Source organism: Chroicocephalus ridibundus, chromosome Z (genome assembly GCF_963924245.1).
Source record: "Chroicocephalus ridibundus chromosome Z, bChrRid1.1, whole genome shotgun sequence".
Lineage (NCBI taxonomy): Eukaryota > Metazoa > Chordata > Aves > Charadriiformes > Laridae > Chroicocephalus > Chroicocephalus ridibundus.
The window spans coordinates 80,084,629-80,097,653 of NC_086316.1; positions in this window are offsets into that span (position 1 = coordinate 80,084,629).

Sequence of the window (13,025 nt, forward strand, 5' to 3'; positions counted from 1 at the left end):
AAGCAGCATAAGTCAAAAAAGGCAATACACAAATAAAGTCCAGTTCAAGCCCATTGTGGAGACCAAAAGACAATAATGCTAATGTCTATCAAATTTGAAGCACAAAGTGTTCTGCTACTGATGAAAACCAAATGTAGTGAGATTAGTATGGTGCAAAGGGTATCACATCATTCTCTCCCAATCTGTGTCCTTTGACAGGAAAAGCTCTTTCCTTTCCTTTTTTGTGAGTGAAAAAAGATCAATGACATTTCATAAGTTTTTCCCGGGCCACATGCCGAGCCAAATGCACTATTACGGATATAGGAAAGGCATTTTTTTGCTAGCATTATTGGTACAATTAAATTGTTGTTTCCACTTCTGCAACTACATCATAACAAAGTGTTAACTTTGAAATCTATTAAAGGCAAGATTATGCTGCCTGAACAATGTCATCTACTCAGATGACCTGTGAAGTCTGAGACATCAAAATGAGAATGACAATATATGACATACAATTTATATGAAATATAAAGTCTTCCAAAGTGTTACCTGGAGACCTAGACACTAGTAATCTCTCCAGATATTGAAAATAGGACTAATATGTGAAGAGGAGTATGTATGGCAAGCAACAAACATAAAAGAAAGCTCATGAGTTGTCAAGTTCTGATTTGTCTGTTCAGTCTTTATCTGAACTAAAAAAAAAATATTGGGAGAAATAGCTTGGGAATGCTGGTTTAGTTTTTTATTATATTCTAATATACTATCTGTATTTTCATATATACTTACTTTGTGTGGTGAGTAGAACTAGGGAAATGATCGTCCCCATGTACTGAGCACTGGTGAGGCCCCACCTCAAGGACAGTGTCCAGTTTTGGGCCTCTCACCACAAAAAAAGACATAGAGGTGCTGAAGCATGTCCAGAGAAGGGCAATAGAGGTGGTGAGGGGTCTGGAGAACAAGTCCTGTGAGGAGCGGTTGACAGAGCTGGGGGTGTTCAGCCTGGAGAAGAGGAGGCTGAGGGGAGACCCTCTCGCTCTCTAGAACTGCCTGAAAGGAGGGTGTAGCGAGGGTGTGGTCAGTCTCTTCTCCCAAGTAACAGGCAATAGGGCAAGAGGAAATGGCATCAAGTTATGCTGGGGTTGGTTTAGACCAGGTATTAGGAAAAATGTTTACACTGAACGGGTTATTAAGCACTGGAACAGGCTGCCCAGGGAAGCGGTTGAGTCACCATTCCTGGAGGTATTTAAAAGACCAATAGACATAGTGCTTAGAGATATGGTTTAGTGAGGTTTTTTGTCAGAGTTAGGTTGGTGCTTGGACTAGATGATCTGAAAGGTCCCTTCCAACCTAGGAGATTCTATGATTCTAATTCTATGATTCTATCTCAAGCAGAAGACCTTGTGTGAGGACAGAAGAAAAGGGGAAAAAAATCACCCCTAGGAGAGAACAGGGAAATAAGATCTGACTGAATAACCTGATCCTGTCTGTTAGTTAATCAGTTTGTCTGTCTGTCTATCTGCCTTAGCAAATTGTCACTTGTATAAAAAAAATTCAAATGTAAAGCTAGTTCATCAGTAGTTTTTTCTTCAAAGACAGGCAGAATCCTTTCAACTTGGAAGCTGAAAGTAACCAATAATTGTAATTAAGTGCTGTAACAGTAGCAGATAGTTTTAGAAAGCATTGGAACAGTATTTTGAAGTATTTTATGCCTCATATCTTGAAAGAAAATAAAGTCTTACTTAACCTCAGAGCCTGCCAAACATCTGAATGTGCTGCAGAAGTTCTGGGCTCTAGTACTGACCTTGGAAAAGTCATCTCATCTCTCCATGCCTTGGTTACCCATCTAGAAAATGTGAATATAATATGTCTTTCCTGTCTACTTACAGTGTTCACTTTCTGGGTAGGGACGATGTCCTGCTGAGTGCATATATCACCAACCACAGCAAGACCACAATTACTAGTGGAGTTTCCATGAGCCAGTGTGGATTAATAACCGTAAAATTCATCATAGAGATGCTGCTAATAATCCCATTGTATTTCTTTATTTCTGAAGTGGATCCTTGTTTCCTTTCCCTTTTTAATGTTTTAGCTAAATTCTGACTTCAGCAGTGGCTTTTTGCTGCCTAGTTTCAGTTTGTTGCTCTCGGGACAAGAGGCAAGATACCAGTTTAAGCAATGCATGGATGAATGTCTTCTGCATCCCATTACAACTATATTCTCAAATGAATTTTGTGAACAATTTTCTTTCATGGTTTATAAGTTTCTTCAAGTGTTATGGAAACCTCAGAGCTCCCCAAACTTGTTCGTACTCTGATTTACATTTTCATGCTCTTTAAAGGCTCAGAGCACTGCAGAAATGTTCAATAACATACCAAGTGACACAACAACCTGGTGAGGTCCATGAGTACCATTGATTTCCTTTGACACACGGAAGATTTGTTGCAAACCCTACAGAAAAGGGGAAGAACTTACTTCTATGCCTCATAGCTTCTCAGACAGTAAATGCTGATTAAAAAAAGTGTATAAATACATGTCCTTTGAAGCACCTAAATTGCCATGTTGAGTTCAGTCATTTCTGATTGAAATTAAGAGCTTGAGGCTGATATTGAGTAATAATGTTCCCATTATTACAATGCTAGTTTGGAGTCTAGCTATGGAGAAGGTGCATATCGGTATTGTGCTCTAAATTAGCTGCTATGAGGTAGTGACATGGTATGAAATGCAAGCTTTTCTAGGGACAAATTCATGTAAATTAATTTAGGTACCAAACAGACTTTCCTAAATCACAGCTAATAACCTTGTGCTGTTTACACATCCACTGGGGAGGGAAAATCCATCTGAGACCTCTGGTGTGGCCTGTTTTCTCATTCAGTACAGGGAAAGCATAAGGAAAGTACCTTCCTAATGTAGGCACTGCCATTAATAGCCTACAGAAAAGTTGGATGAATCTTGCTTAACACGTTGAGACCAACACTGGCAAAAAAAATACAAATTCAAAGTAGAAACTGGCCTGTGAGACTGCGGCCTCCTCCCCTCCCCTCCCCTCCCCTCCCCTCCCCTCCCCTCCCCTCCCCTCCCCTCCCCTCCCCTCCCCTCCCCTCCCCTCCCCTCCCCTCCCCTCCCCTCCCCTCCCCTCCCCTCCCCTCCCCTCCCCTCCCCTCCCCTCCCCTCCCCTCCTCCTTTTGGGGTCAAAATACTTTATATAGAGAATATTTCAGAACATCAGAGAACATTAACAGTTACCCGTAAATTAATTACATGTGAAGTTACATCTCTGGTATTCAGAACTGCCCACCTAACGCAATCAAAACCCACTAAATCATCTCCATACATCAGCCCATCAGCTTAAAACATAAGGGATGTTTTCTGCTGTTTCTGTAACTTGAAACAACACACTTTATATTTGGAGTTTCTTTATGTTGGTTTATATCACATTTTAATGATCTCTCGTTGCAGATTATTTTCTTTTATGAAAAAAAATCCATTAAAATGGATATTGCCATACAATTAGACAAATCCAAATGTCAAATGTTGGTTATGAGGAAAAGAAAATGACACTAAATATTATAAGATTTGCCGTGTTAGATTTTGTGGTTTTAGGTACAGACATTGATAAAAACATCACGAAAAACAGGAAACAATATATTGACATTGCCACGTTCCACTGTTAAAAAACACCATATTGCAAAGGGAGAGAGTCCAGCTTCAGGAAGTGCTGATACTTCCTCAGGCAGATATACTACTGATCTTTTCTTGTGGAGACACTAAAAGTTTAAAAACATGAACACACTAACAATTCTTTTTTAATATAACTGCAGAGGGATAACTGAAGAGGATGAGCACAGGCAATAAATATGCTGTTTGGGTTATTCATACATTTCTGATTTCCATTCTGATTATTTGCAGAGTCTCTCAAGATGAACCTTGTATGTGCTTATGTTTTTTCCCTTGGAACAATTTGTCAGATGACAGCCTTCCAACTCTTGTCCTCCTCCTTGGGACCCTGCCTCAGTAGTCAGCCAGTGATGGGCAGCTGTTAACGGAACTCTAGACCACACAACCATCACGCTGCGTTGCAAACACAGAGTTGGAGACTGCATGCCAGAGTGCAAGAACAGCCAAGTGGCAAGGTGACAAATAATGTTGCCCCACTAAAAAGGATAAATTAGCAGAGTCTTATTCTTCTGTTTCCACCAATTTCCAGGGGTGAAGCCAAGTGACAGCAAACTTGGCGTGTATCTATCAACAGGAACATGTCCGCAGCAGTGCCAAGATTTAGAGCCATCATGCCTGCCATTTCCTAGATGTTGAGTGGAGCAGAAATAAAGGCCAGGACTTGAGTCATAGTCTAGTACTGCACAAGTGCAGGGAAGAATCTAAAACCTAGGAAATATCTGTATTAAAACAAACAAAGTTTATGAAAACAATATATAGTTTTAATATAAGGCTCCTGAGCACCCTCAAAGGAAGAGGAGAGGAAACTCAGGTCTGGATTTCATTCACTTAAGTTTAGAATTGATTAAAGGAATTAAGAGACACCTGAAGATCTCTCTGCAATTAGGCTGTATAAACACATCAGAAAGGTGTCTCAGGCCACCTGAATCATGTTGCTTCCCTGTTCCTTTGCCGATGTAACATTGGAGCGTTCTGCTTCCAGTTGCTTTTCTGTCAGAAAACAACATGCTAACGTTACTCTGCTTATTACACACCCAGTTGTAACAGGCAGTTTGTTGCAGTTCACTTGACGTATTTATTAACTTTGGTCTTCAACTCTCAATAGTATTTGGGTAGTTAATTCCAGTGACTTCAAGAGATTTGCCCAAAGTTGCCTAGAGACCCCATTGCATATCCACTAAACTGCTGAGTTTCTATTTCTCTTGTTTGTCTGATCCCCACGTATGTTCTTTCAGTATGCTCCCCTTTTAAGTTGCCAGAGATACTTTCAAGTATCACATTTTGTCAGAACACAGAACCAGCCTCCAACAGGACTTTGTTTCACTGATCATTGTCAGTTCAGCCAGTTCTTAGTCTTCCTTATCTAGCCCATTTAGCACTTTGCTAGCCCATCTAGCACTTAGCTAGCCCACACTTCATCAGTTTGTCTATGAGGATGTTATCCAAGACAGTTTCAAAATGTGGCTAAAGTCAAGATAAAGAATATCCACTGGACTTTTGTGTGTCCAGTTTATTCATATGTTCCATGTTTTCATCCTCCTCCATGGTTGGTAAGTTCTCCTTGCTCCAGACTTTTTCTCTAGTCTCATAGGCTGCTTCTGTCCTTTGTAATGTCATCCAGCAGGTATTGGGGTGGTTGAAATTCCTCATGAATATCACGTCCTGCAAACATGAATCTTCATGTTTGAAGAACCTTCTTCTACTCATCTGCTTCTTCCTGATGAGAAAGACTGTAGCAGGTGCCCACAACATCACTCGTGTTGGTCTGCTTTCTACTTACATGCTCTCACATGTCTCGTTATCTGCTCCTAGGCAATACTCCAGGCATTCCCATTGCTCTTTTACATCCAGGGTAACTCCCACTCCTTGTTATCACAGCCTGTCCTTCCTAAAGAGCCTGTGTCCATCCAAGGCAGCATTCCGAGCATGTGAGCTCTCCCACCATGTCTTTATGATTCTAATGACACCATAGTGCTGCAACTGCATGCAGCCCTGTAATTCCTCCTGCTTGTTCCCCATGCTACGTGCTTTAGAGTACACAAATTTCAGAGGGGCACACAGAAGTGCTGATTTTCCAGAAATAGTAGGAGCAACTTTCCCCATAATGCTGTCCTCACGGCACTTCCTTATTTGTGTGCATACACCACATCGAGGTATGCCACATTCAGCCTTGTTTTGTTCATTAGGAGGTGTTCTGTCCAAACCACCCTGCAGTCTTTCCTTGCCAAGCCACCCCACCACTGCCTCAATTTGATTGTGGGTCATCATCCTCCCTTGTCATGTCTCCTTAACATGTCCCTCATGTACACGTCCCTCCAAGCTTCATAGAGATCGGAGCTTATTCATGAAAGACGTTATAGGAAATAAAAGAGCCAAGTTGTTTAGCAATCATAATGATTCAAAAGTTGGGTTAATTGGGTTAATATTCTCAACGAAAGCAAGCACTCTTTCTTGAAGATGTGACATCTTCCTATTTCTGTCAGCCACAACTCCCTCACTACACTCTCTATGGACTGGCATAGAAATTCAGCTGCCCTTCCATTTACCTGTTAAATGTTTGGCATTTTCCTCTGCTGAACTCCCTACCTGCTGTGTGCCTGGTGTTGTTTCCTGCTGTCTACTCCACCTGTCCACTTTACTCTTTTATTTCCTCCTTAAATGTTAACATGGCACAGATGGTCTCTTACTGCCTGTGACTTTCTAATGGAGTTGTTGAATGTTAATGATACTTTGGAATTTAAAAAGAAAAATAGATGGACAGCCACTAAAACACCAAAAAAAATAAAGGTATGCATCCAATGTATCCATCTGTCTGTATGCAACACAATGAAACAGCTCACTAGAATGTTTATTGTTGCAATATAGAAGCATTGATAGTCCTTAGCCAACACAAAAAGTTCCCTGTAGACAATGAAAAAAAATTGCAAATTATTACTTTTTAATTTCTGAAAATGAATATAAATTTGCCATGCAAAAAAGTCCATAGCATAAAAATGAGGGTGAAAAGTAAAGATTCTTCAGGGGTAAAAGAAGTCTGTTCTTTTGCTTTGAAGTCCCTAACTCATCTTAGAAAGAAAGTAGCCAAGGCACTAACAATCAGACATTCCCAAATTTTTGCTTCTTTGGAGGGCCCTGTCATTTTCATGTTATCATCCTTTTAGAGAGCAGATGCAGCTGCTGGCATACTCGCAGCTGCCTCATCTCTCTTGATGTCTCCCTGTTCTTGCTTAATAAAAAACTTCTGTCTGGTTCAGCACCACCTCCTGTCTCCTTTTCTTTCCTCATCTGAAACTGCTGTATGCCAAAGGGGGACAAGAGACACCCACAAGGATATTTTAGGCAGCTGGATGGGTGTAGTTGTTTTAGTTCACAACCACAAGGTCCCTGTGAGACCATGCAGCTGCTCCCCTGAATGGGCTGCCACTGGAAGGTCAGTTCTACCCTCCAACCTTAAACAATCCAGAAAATTAAAGGTCTGAAAAAAATTACTTTTCTCATTATGCTGAAGCAGTTGAGGAGTCTTGGCTCATGGTTTTATACCAAGACATAATTAAATGTGCGAAAGCAGACTAACATTCCAGATTTGTTCATAGCACCATATATTTAGCTTCATTCTGTTGAACAGAATCCTGAGCACCTCAGCATAGCCAATATACCTGCACCCTCATCTCACCTGGCACTTTGTTGATCTAGATGCAGGAAACCAGAACACACCCACCTCTAATTTTGTGTTTGCGGCTTGAAAAAGAAGATAAAGAATGTAATACTGTCAACACAAAACATTTCATAAGACTGAATTAAAAATCATGTTATTTGAAAATAAAGTCAATAAATTCTGGACCCTTTTATTTTCTAGCTCCTGTGAAAGGCTAGCTCAGCCTTTCACATCTATTTCCTGCTTCTGTAATGGCTAAAAGTAATCTTGCCTTCCTCCCCTTTTTCCCCCCCCCCTTGGTCCCTTCCTCCATTCCTTCCTGTCTCCCTTCCCACTTCCCTTTCTCTCTGAAAATTTAAGAATGAGGACAGCCCAGCAACATGGTGCTAATCTGCAGCTTTCAGTTATTAGTCAGTGCCCTGCTTTGCTCTAGTATTTCTATACAACTTTGGGTAAATTGTTTCAGTTCTTATTTTCTCATCTACAAAAATATGAACAATGTACAGACAGCCTTTATAGAAGTATTGTGGAAATTCATAAATTCAATAAATAAAGGTAGCTCAACTGTAAAAACAGAGGACTGAAAATAATATCTGAAATTAACAGTCAAGCTCTCTTTAATACAGCTATGTCATGCAACCCTGCTTTTAAGTACATGATTTCACATCTTAAAACAATTTTTTACCCACTCTGCTTCTACCAAGAGGTTATTTTTCAACTTCAAAACTCAGAAAACTAGCAGCTATGTTTTAATTTTAAGCTGAAATTGGATTTTATTAAATCCATTTTTATGTTATCTATTAGTTTATTTTCTTTAAATTCCATTCTCATATTTACCACCATTTATCACTGGGTTTATAGGCTGAAATCATATTCCACTCTCAGCCTTCATATGGTTAAGCCAAATTCTTTTAGTGTAAAACTGCCTCTTTTTTTTTTTTTTTTCCCCAACCTATTTCTTGTGATGTTTCTAAACTTTTCTTGAAAAAGGGTGACCAACATGGGATGTCAACATCCAAATGAAATTACCCAAGCACATAGTACTTAAAATCTTTTGCCTGATAAATAGAAGTCCAGGACTACATTAATCTATTTCACAGAAGCATCACACTAGTTATTCGTAGATATTTTATGATCTGTTAATATATTAAGTCTTCCCCTTTTTCTGTCATTTCTAATTGATAGCCTCCCATTTTATAGAAGAATTATCAGTTCTAATCCCCAAATACATTTTATAGACCTAAATTTCACAGTACTTTTCATTAAGTTCTCAGTACCATTGACTTGTTTTTATTACAGTCCTTCCTTCATGTTGATGGTGCCTCAAATTTGCTTCATCAGAAAAGCCAAGGGACATTCATCCCATTTAACTTGAGTCATCCAAAAATCAAGCATGTGTTCTTAGACTCTCTTCCTATCCAACACGGGCTGTAAATTGTATTAAAGGACATATGTGTTGTACACACTACAAGTAGTCTAAAGCTTCGGAGTGAAGATGACCAACATGAATGTAAATAACTGCTCCTTAACTTTTCAGTGACCGTGAGGGGGACCTGAGATAGTCACACTAAATTCTAATCACACTAAAACTTCTGAATGTTTAAAGTGAGATGACCTGAATCATAACCTCCATTATCAAACTCACACTATTTAGATAAAAATCACAAATATAAATATACTTAGTATTCAACAACAGGCTGGTACTTGAGTACCTCACTAAATATGAGTTCCCTTACAGCATAATTTCTTGTTGCCTTCCTTTATTGTGGTTAGCTTTCCAGAGAAGACTGTACTCTTTTGAACGTCTGGTCAAAGTTTTCAGTGTCATTTAGCTGAAAACTAAACTAGTTAAATTATCTTAACCTGAAGAAATACATAATAAGCATGCAATACAATGATTTTCACTTTGTCGTTTCTACAGACAAGAGGCATTTTATGTTTTATTTGTTGAGTACTTAGCCCATTGTCTTCTATATACCTAACTCTTCTAAACATTTGTACAATCAGAATCATAATTTGATGCTTTTGCTGATTTATATTTCACTACTCATACAGAGGAGAAGCAAAACTTAGTCAGCATCTAGAACTATGAATATTCACTTTCTATAGAGAGCTCCAAATCATAGGATCATAGGACAGCTTGGGTTGGAAGGGACGTTTAAAGGTTATCTAGTCCAAACCCAGAGCAATGAGCAGGGACATCTTCAACTAGATCAGGTTGCTCAGAGCCCCATCCAACCTGACCCTGAATGTTTCCAGGGATGGGGCATCTACCACCTCTCTGGGCAACCTCTGCCAGTATTTCACCAGACCCATTGTAAAAAATGTCTTCCTTACATCTAGTCTGCATCTGCCCTCTAATGTAAAACCATTACCCATCATCCTCATTGCACTGATGGATCTGGTTCAAAACATAATATTTCTTGCAAAACGCAATTCAATTGAATAATTTATTCAAGTGCTTCGTAGGTGAATTCATCTCACCTGACTTAAGGCACTTACCTGATGTGTCAAACTGAGAAGTGAATATTCGTCCACACTCATGAAGAGAAAGATAGTCAACTCTTACAATAACTCAGACCACTTTAGACTTGAATTAATTACTTGAGTACTTGAGGACTTTTCTTGCAACATTAACCTTAGGGATAGCTTACAGAGATTCAACTTCTAACTTACATACCACTATTAAGTTTCTAAAGTTTTCTAAGGTGAATTGAAGTTTGTAGAGAGAGGAAAACCATATTTTTATACAATCAGCAGTGCCATCAGGGTAATTTGGGGACAGATATGCTCTACCTATCTGGACTATATCCTTCGTGCTTCAAAATACGTATCTCATGCCCAAAATCATTAAGTATAGAGGGTTAGGACAAGATTTTCACAGGGGAAAGTCTGACTATGTCTATGGAAGGGTTATTGTACCTTTCTCTGAAACATCTGGCACTGGCCAATATTAGCAACAGAAGACTGGACTAGATGGACTGCAGGTCTGATCTGGTGTGGCAGTTCCTATGTTCCTGTGTTCTTCCTACACCTGGTGCAAGGGCAAAACTGTCAGGTATAATGAGGAAATCTTTATTCAGGTCCCCGGGTAAGACTATAGAGTTGGCAATTAAAAAATCACCTTTTGAAAAACTCAGATAATTTTGCCTCTTTTACTGAGAAAATATTTATTATCTATACCAAAATTTTCCCAATTCTTTCCCTATTTGTAATTGAGTAATATTAGTACAGATAGATGAAGAGGACATTTCCAGAGAACTTATGGTTACTATTATTCTATATTGTTTTTATTGTTGTCATGTAGTTATAGAGTGGACTTCATTGTCTGTGTACTGTATTAGCATAGAAGAAAGACATTTTTGTGTCTAAAAGGTTACATCCAGATTAACTTCCTGTAGTCTTAGATACCTAACTGTAATTCCTAAATTAAGAACCTACTTGTCCAGGAAGCACTGTTACTCATGCAAAGAAATAAAGACTTCGAGAAAAATGTTCAGGTTTGAGCACACACCCAAAACACACACACCCCTGATGGTACATTTTTCTTTTCATTGACAACAAAGGTACCCACATGTGCCTACAAACCAAAATTATGTTCCTTTTTTAAGTGAATGATATTAAAAAGAATGAATTCAGCTTTCATAATCTAAGTACAATGGAAGACACAAAGCCTTGAAACCAACAGACAAAGTAATACAAAGAATCAAATAGAAAATATTGTCCGTCATTTGGCAGATAGTGATCTCAGTACACCAGCAGCATAACTATTCTGCAATTTTCAGCTTTCAAGAAGTGAAACATAGTTTTAAATATACTGTGGAGGTTTTTTCCCTGCCCCTTTGGATTGTATTTATAGTAATTTGTAATCTGGTGAAGAATGGCACAGGAAAATGTGACATTTTGTGTCTAGAATAATTTCAGTTGCCTAATTATAGGTATTTATTACTGTTTGAGATGTCCTAGAGCACCCATTGATGTTCCAAAAGGTGCAACACTGCTGCAGTTGCTTTATCAAATCTGCCACTCCCATGGAGATGTCTCAGAAACCCTGGATAGTGACTTTGCCAACTCTGCTTGACCTTCTTGTAGTTTCAGTTTTCATTTTTCACAATCTCTTATCATAGCCATGGCTGCTGCAATTTTAGTAAACTGGTTACTAGTTAAAGGCCAGATGAAGGTATTCTGACTTTGTCACTTAACAGAGTTACCTAATTGAGGCATCCAGTCATCCTAGTTTCCCATTACATTCAGTGGAGAGAAAAAAGGCACCTGCAGATGCTGTGTCAGATCTAAAATAAGCTGAATTGTCTTTTAGAGGTGCTTATTTCTTCCTTCCATTGACAGGAGAAAGGACACAGCTGAACAGGAGCCTAAATTTAGTGCTCCCAGGAAGTGAATGGGATATTAGGAAGGATAAATTTGGCTATAACAGTTGGATCGTAAGGTCAAGTGCTAAAACTCATCACCCTGCTGGAAACAGTGAAATGGAATTACACTTCTTCAGTACATTGCTCCCTCTTTCTCTCACCTTCCTCTGCATGAGTCTCTTGCTGACGACTTTTTCCTACCTTATTTGGTTTCCTGTCTTAGTTATTTGCATTGCTAACAGATATTGTTGAAAAGAAGTAAATTTTACTGGTGACAGGCCAGTGTCTCTCATTTGATCCTAAATACCAAAGCTGGAGTGCAATACAGGCTGAGCAAGGGTCTGTGATACTCAGAAGAAAAAAAAGAAAAAAACACAACCATAGTGATAGTAATGAAATGGATTATTCATACAAAAATCTAAAGTTAGGTTTTGAAATAGACAATGAAACAACTAAAATACTCCAGACCAACTGAATTCCAAATAACAGTGTGCTCATATGGACGAGTTCTGTCCAGACAGAAGGAAAAGGAAGCTCAGAATTACATAGTGTTCAGTCAATATCAGTGTTTCAAAAGTAGTCGCACTACAAGGAATAAAAATGCAAGGTCATTAGCAAACTGAGGACTATAATAACTGGATTGTGATTCTTGATCAAAACTGAAGTCTTTTTATTATCACTGCTGTTGTTTCTTTGATTCACAATGGGAATGAGACTTTGTTTTCTGTGTAGCAAATTAAAAAAAAAACCAAAACATAAAGAGCTAATAAAATAAGAGGTAACATATGGAGTGTGGCACTGGCTGCATAAAGATTATGGATTTTATTATTATTTGTTGAAATGGAAATGTCAATGTAATCTCATGGGCTGATGCTATGGAAATTCCATTGGATTTTCCATATTGGTGATACATTTATACAAGTTTTTTGGATTGTAAATGTGCAATACAGTATTAATCCAATAGATTTTCTGAAATATACTGGCTCTCTATATTATGTCAACTTTAAAGCACAATGTTTGTATACACACCTGGGTTATTGAGAGAAAAAACACTATCAGTCAGTCATTTCTTTTATAATTATTTAGTGGTTTCTAAAAATGCAGAGACTTCTCTGAGAGGAGGAGATAGCCCCTGACCCACTAAGATTGAAAATGTGCTCCTCCAGTTCTCAGTCGCACTATCAGGGAGTCTCAGATACACTGCGACTTCCAGTAAGACACTTTCTTTCTTTTTTTTTTGAGGGAGGGTGCCTTCCAGCTTACAGCTTTTTACATATTTATTAATCAAATCATATTGTATACAAAATAAATATGCTTACGGATGCATGTGACTACAGATGGGGGCA